At 48.2% G+C, this 6,000-nt stretch overlaps 1 protein-coding gene across 2 annotated transcripts in view; it reads left to right on the top strand.

Annotated features, from left to right (window-relative positions):
- Positions 1-353: 353 nt before the first annotated feature.
- The window catches only part of ZNF507 (zinc finger protein 507), a 55,741-nt gene continuing 50,094 nt past the window's right edge, over positions 354-6,000 (top strand). The window contains exons 1-2 of one of the 2 annotated variants that reach the window (XM_075537762.1): positions 372-453; positions 1,839-1,932. The gene's annotated coding sequence lies outside the window, so the exon portion shown is untranslated. Of the gene's footprint in view, positions 454-1,838; positions 1,933-6,000 lie in introns of both variants that reach the window. The other variant, XM_075537761.1, reaches the window with a different exon arrangement.

The raw sequence follows: 6,000 nt of genomic DNA, 5'->3' as shown, positions 1-6,000 counted from the left end.
GAAGTTGCCTTCATTCAGACGCGTGGGGCTGCAGAGATGGTCAGCGCCCGTGACTGCTCCCCTTGGGGGTGCAGGGCTGAATCTAGGCCACTGCAGATCTAGATAGAGAGGGGGCGGCTCCAACAAAACGAAGCCACGCTGGCTTGTGGGCAAAGGTCACCCCTGACAGGGGACCGCCCGAGCCGTCAGAGTCGGGCCACCAACTCCGGAAGCGCGCCCGTTCGGCTGCCATTGGAAGGAGCCCGGGCGAGGGACCGGCGGCCTCGCGCCCACCAACCCCAGCGCGGCTGGCGCCCGTGGGCGGGGCCTGGACATCGCCCCGCCCCCGCCGCCCGCCACTTGGGCCACCTGACCTGCCCGCGGGTCACGTGATCCGTCGCGGGCGCCGCCATCTTGCCGCTCCGGAGGAGCCGGGGGACCGCGGGCAAACGAGGGGCAAGAACCGGGAGAGAGGTGGGTGCGGACGAGGGCGAGGGCACGGCCGGGCTCCCGGGCGCCCGCAGGAGGCTCGCGGAGCGGCCGCCGCCGCCCGACCGCAGGTACCGCGCCCCGGGGCCGCCCCGCCGCCCGCCGCCCCGGGCCATGTGCGCGCTCCCTGCAGGCCTCCGCCCGCCCGCCGCCGCCGCCGCCGGCGCACACGCGCGGGCTGACCACCGCAGGGGCGCCGGGCCCCCGGGCTGAAGCCCCCAGACCCGCCTTGCGGCGGGGGGGCGGGGGTGGGGACCCGCCGCACCCTGCCGACTGTCATCAGCGTGGTCCGCGGGCAGGCCTGCCTGAAGCGTTGGCGCTGCCGCTCCGCAGACGGGGACCCGCTTAGGCCGCTGTGCTCGCTCCCTCCGGTGATTACGGCCCCCAGCCCTTAGCCAGTGCGCAGCGGAGAAAAGGCCGGCCTGCACTTGCACACCTACCCGTTAGCCTCGCCCGACGGAGGCCCCAGGCATCCTGAGCCCTTGGGGGGAAGCTCCCTCCCGAAAGACCGGGGGGCGTCCGAAGGGAACGGCTTGCTTGGAAGGCCTGGCCTGGATGATTCCTTAGGCGGAGGCCACCAGTCCAGCCTGTAGGCGATCATTTCCGTTCCTGCTGCAGGCTGTGTGTTTGCAGTCTGCATAGCTCTTATCAGCCCTTCGCCGCGTTTATCACCATCTGGCGTTTATACTTTCTTTGCTCTCTGCCTGAGTGCCCGGTGACTGTTGATTAAAAGAGAAAGTCTGACTCCGTCCTTACTTTACCTCCACCAACTCGATTAACGACACACTTTCCTGCCTAGGCAGGGAACTCTCACTTAACTGTGATCAATGGGATAGTTTAGGTGAGAAGAGTAAGCGCGCTTCGATCTTTTGAATCCATGCTAGAAAAGGCAGCAAGGAATTGAAGGCCCTGTACAGGAAACTGCCTCACTAAGGCTTTTATTCACGCAGTCATTCCCCTGCCTACTCGGCTCTGGAACTGCCCTCCATTGACATGAAGATTAAAATGGCAATATCCAGCTTACTGTTTCTTATTAGCAAAGGATGTCAGTAAAACCGGTTTTGCCTCAATTAGACAAATGTAGAGTGAAAATATAAAACCCACCATTATTGGGGAAAGTGTCTGGAGCAGATTTTGGTTTCTTTATCATTTCGGTGAAATCCTCACTCCGGTCTACTGGTCAGATGAGTTATGTACATTTGTCTCACATAATTAGGTTCTCACATAATTAGGTTGCTAGAACATTTCTCTGAATTTCTTTTGGACATAGGATAGTGGAAGAGTTCATCACCCAAAACATCATTACTGTTTTGCAAAAATATTACAAGAAAGAAATGTTTGATACTATATACTTTTATTCTTGGTCACAGCTGAATTTTGAAGATTGATCCAAGGGACTGTATTAATTGCAGGAATTGATTTGAAAGACACTGGCTTTGGCACTTAGCAGCCATGTAACCTTTGGTAAGTCACTTAACCGCACTGAGTATTTCCTTATTTGAAAATTGCTTAACACCTACCTTGTCCCAAAGAGGTGTGACACTCTAGCATATTAACATTTTTAATAGGACCTAACTGCAGGGGCGGTTCCTGTTTTCAGTTCCAGTGCTTTATACAGTTTGCTCTCACAAAAATGCAGGAAAACGTGATGTAATGTAGAAAACGTGGGTTTAAAACCAAACAGGCCTAAATTCCATTTAGACTTGCACCAATTGCTACTTTCTATCGCAGAGACACATAGTCCCAATTGGCAGAAAGATGCTAGGAGTACGAAGCGTACTCTGCAGTGCAAGCACCTCAAGGGCCTGGGCTCCCTGTTATCCTTTCGCATAGTCTCATCACTATGCTTGGCACACTGACGTGCTCAGTAAATGTTAGATCAGTCTGAAGATTGGTTAACTGTAGTTACACCTTATGTCTTAAGCACAGCTGCCAAATTAAAATATTCTCAGGCTAGGTGCCAGCTAAGAACATTTAGACTATGAAGTTAACATACTTGATATTTGTATGCATTTCTTTTTCTTTTGTGGCAGTTAATAATTACATTGAGCTAAACCCAAAAGCCTGCTGCCATTGAGTCACTTCGGACACACGGCAACCCTATAGGGCAGTGGATGCCCCTATAGGTTTCTATGGATATAAATCTTTACAGAAATAATACTTTACTACTTTTTCTTGTGGTACCGCTGGTGGGTTCAAACAGTTGATCTTTTGGTTAGCAGCTGAGTGCTTTAACCACTGCGCTACCAGGGCTCCGGCTGTTGTTACACATTGCAATCCTGGCCTTTGTGCAGTAGAATAAAATATCCCTTGGTCCTGCGACATCCTCAGTTATGTTGGGTCCATTGTTGTGGTCACTGTGTCAGTGCATCTTTTAGAGGGTCTTTCTCCCTTTTGTGCGGGCCCACTAGGACACCACATGATTAACACTGACCTAGGACAATTTTTATTCAAATTAATTAGAGCTGACATTCAAAAAGTATATCTATAAATAATATATAAGCAGGACTAAAGTTTGTTTCCAAGTAGTTTTTCATGAATAGTTGTAATGCAGGGATTTGAAAGTTCATCCAGTTCTCATTCATATCTCAAAATCTGAACCCCACAGAAATGGTAACTTGCTTACCAAGGCCACACCCCTAACTGAGGGCACTTGAGGGGAGGAAGCTCAGGTTTTCTTTGTCCTGTTTTGTTGTGGGGTTTTTTGACTGAGGAGAAAATCCGTGTTTTGTCTTAAAATTGTGTCCTGGAAGAATGGGCAGTTGGTGAGACTAATGGCCCACCGTTCTCAAGCTGATTCTGATGCAGAGTGGCCCCACAAGACAGAGTAGGACTGTGCCTGGGGTTTTGAGAGACTAAATCTGTACAGGTGCAGACAAGACAGCCCTGTCTTTCTCCCACAGAGCAGCTGGTGGGCTCAAACCCCAGCCCACTGAGCCACCAGGGACCCTCCAGACTTTACCAGCACAGTGCTTTCTAGGTGAGAGAGAACAAATGCTTAGCCTGAAAGCGACAGTTCTCTATGCCATTAACGCCCTTTACATGTACACAGAAAATTACAGCCTTTTCTCCATTCCCACCCCAGCCCACGTGAATTGTTCGATTGGATTTTACTGATGGTAACCACACTACTGTAACTGAAAAGAACTAATTAGACAAATAAAACAAACAGTAAATTATAAGGAAGTAAAGGCAGCTGAAATATTTGGCTCTTAGCTTTTCATAGGAAAGGCATTAATTATAAGCTTGTGCGGATGGAAAGCTGTTGTGAGGAACGGTTTGAGAGTCTCCATGGAGAAGGTGGGAGAGCTCTTCTGGCTGAGGGGACAACTTTGTTTGTTTGTTTCTTTGTTTGCCTACTTGTTTTAACTGTTTATTTTGGCTAAACACTGGTTTTACATCTTAAGAATTCCAAACAAGGAATTCCCAGTAATCCTGATTCCTTTCTAGCTTTCTTTCCCCATAGTGAACCTTCAATTTGGCTATATCGATCTCTTCTGTAACCCCTACGCAGTACGCTTTTTCTCTCTTCTAAAAATACGAGTTTTGCTAGGCTGCCTTTCTTGTCAGTTTTTGTTTATTTTTAAATCATTTCTGGGGACTCTTACAGCTCTATAACAGTCCATACATCCATTATGTCAAACACCTTTGTGTATATGTTGCCATCATCCTTTTCAAGACATTTTCTTTCTACTTGAGCCCTTGGTAACAGCTCATTTTTTCCCCTCCCTCCCTCATGAACCCATGGTAATTTAAAATATATTATTTTCATATCTTACACCAACCACTGTCTCCCTTAACCCACATTTCTGTTGTTTTTCCCCCGGGGGAGAGGGGAATTATACATCACTGTGATTTCTGCCCCCAACTTCTCCCTACCTTTATGGTAGTTAGTGTTCCTTAGGGGTTTATCGGTCCTGGGTTCCGTGTGTAGAGAGCTCTTACCTGTACCAGTGTATATGCTCTGGTCTAGCCGGATTTGTAAGGTAGAATTGTGGTCATGGTAGTGGGGGGGGGGAAGCATTAAAGAACTAGAGGAATGATGTATGTTATGTTGGTGCTACCCTGTACCTTGGCTGGCTCATCCTTTCCTTGTGACCCTTCTAATAGGGGATGTCCAATTGTCTATAGATGGGCTTTGGATCTCCACTCTGCCCCCACTTCATTCACATCGATAAAATTGTTCTGCGTCTTTGATGCCTGATCCCTGAACCCATTGACTCCTCATGATCACATAGGCTGGTGTGCTTCTTCCATGTGGACTTTGTTGCTTCCTAGATGCTATATGTTTTGATAGCCAGACACCATCCGCTTTCTTCACCACATTTGCTTATGCACCCATTTTGTTTTCAGTGATCGTGTCAGGAAGGTGAGCATCACAGAATGCTAGGATATTAGAACCAAGTGTTCTTGTGTTGAGAGAGTACTTGAATAGAGGCCCAATGTCAGTCTGCTATCTTAATATTTAACATGTATGTACATAGATATATGTCCCTATCATTATATATAAATATATTCACATATGTACATGCCTGTAATTAGACCTCTATAAATGTCCTTTGCCTCCGAGTTCTTTCCTCTATTTCCTTTTACTTTCCTCTTGTCCCACTATCATGTTCAACCTTCATTCAGCTTTCAGTAATTCCTCGTGCTGCTTTGTATTTGATCAAGCCCCACCAGGCATCCTACACCCTCCTCACCATCGATTTTTAAATCACTTGTTCCTTTGTCCCTGGATTTGTTGGCTCCCCCCATCCTTTCCCCCACCCTCCGCTCCCATGTCACCCAGAACCATCGGTCCCATTGTCTTTCCTTGGGATTGTTTGTCCTGCCTATCTTATATAGACAGACATGAAGAAAAGCCTATGAATAGTTCTGCTGACTTTTATGAATGTTTTCCCATCAGGTCTGACAAAGTGCCAAGCCCTGCCCCAAAAGTCTATTTTTGGGATGCCTGGGGGACTTCATTCTTTGCCAGTTTTAAACCCATGAAATCAACAGTATCCTAAGGAATCAAATAGCACCTTCTAATTAGGATAGTTCGAGGAAGGTATATTATAAAGATAGCAGTACTAAGTAAGGGTATTGAAATTGTGTGTGGGACCCGCAGCTGAGGATAATGTGGCAATCCAGAGCGAGCAGCACCAGGAACATGGAGGTACCTGTGGAGAGGGAGAGAAAAGAGACCTCTGTTAAAGGGACACAGACAAAAGACAGCAAGTGCACTTAGGTTTCAGAGGGAGGGGGCCAGTGGTGGAAGGTGGGGTGAAGGGGAGATGATGTCTAGGAGTCCATGTAGAATAAGAATGTTTGAAACCTGATTAGGGTAGCAATTGTACAATTCTGCTTGATGTGATTAAACTCTGGGATGATATGGGGGAGAGGGCTAGAGAAGGAGACTCATCCAAACACCAAAGTGACCCTGATGGAGGGAGCTAGGAGAATGACTTGTGAATTCCTTCTGCTGCCTCTCTTATCTCCTGCCTTGGCTCCCCATTGACAGACCCCAACCAGAAGCCATGGGAGCTTAAT

Source organism: Tenrec ecaudatus, chromosome 18, assembly GCF_050624435.1.
Source record: "Tenrec ecaudatus isolate mTenEca1 chromosome 18, mTenEca1.hap1, whole genome shotgun sequence".
NCBI classification, from domain to species: domain Eukaryota; kingdom Metazoa; phylum Chordata; class Mammalia; order Afrosoricida; family Tenrecidae; genus Tenrec; species Tenrec ecaudatus.
This window is presented reverse-complemented; position numbering and strand designations above follow the sequence as displayed.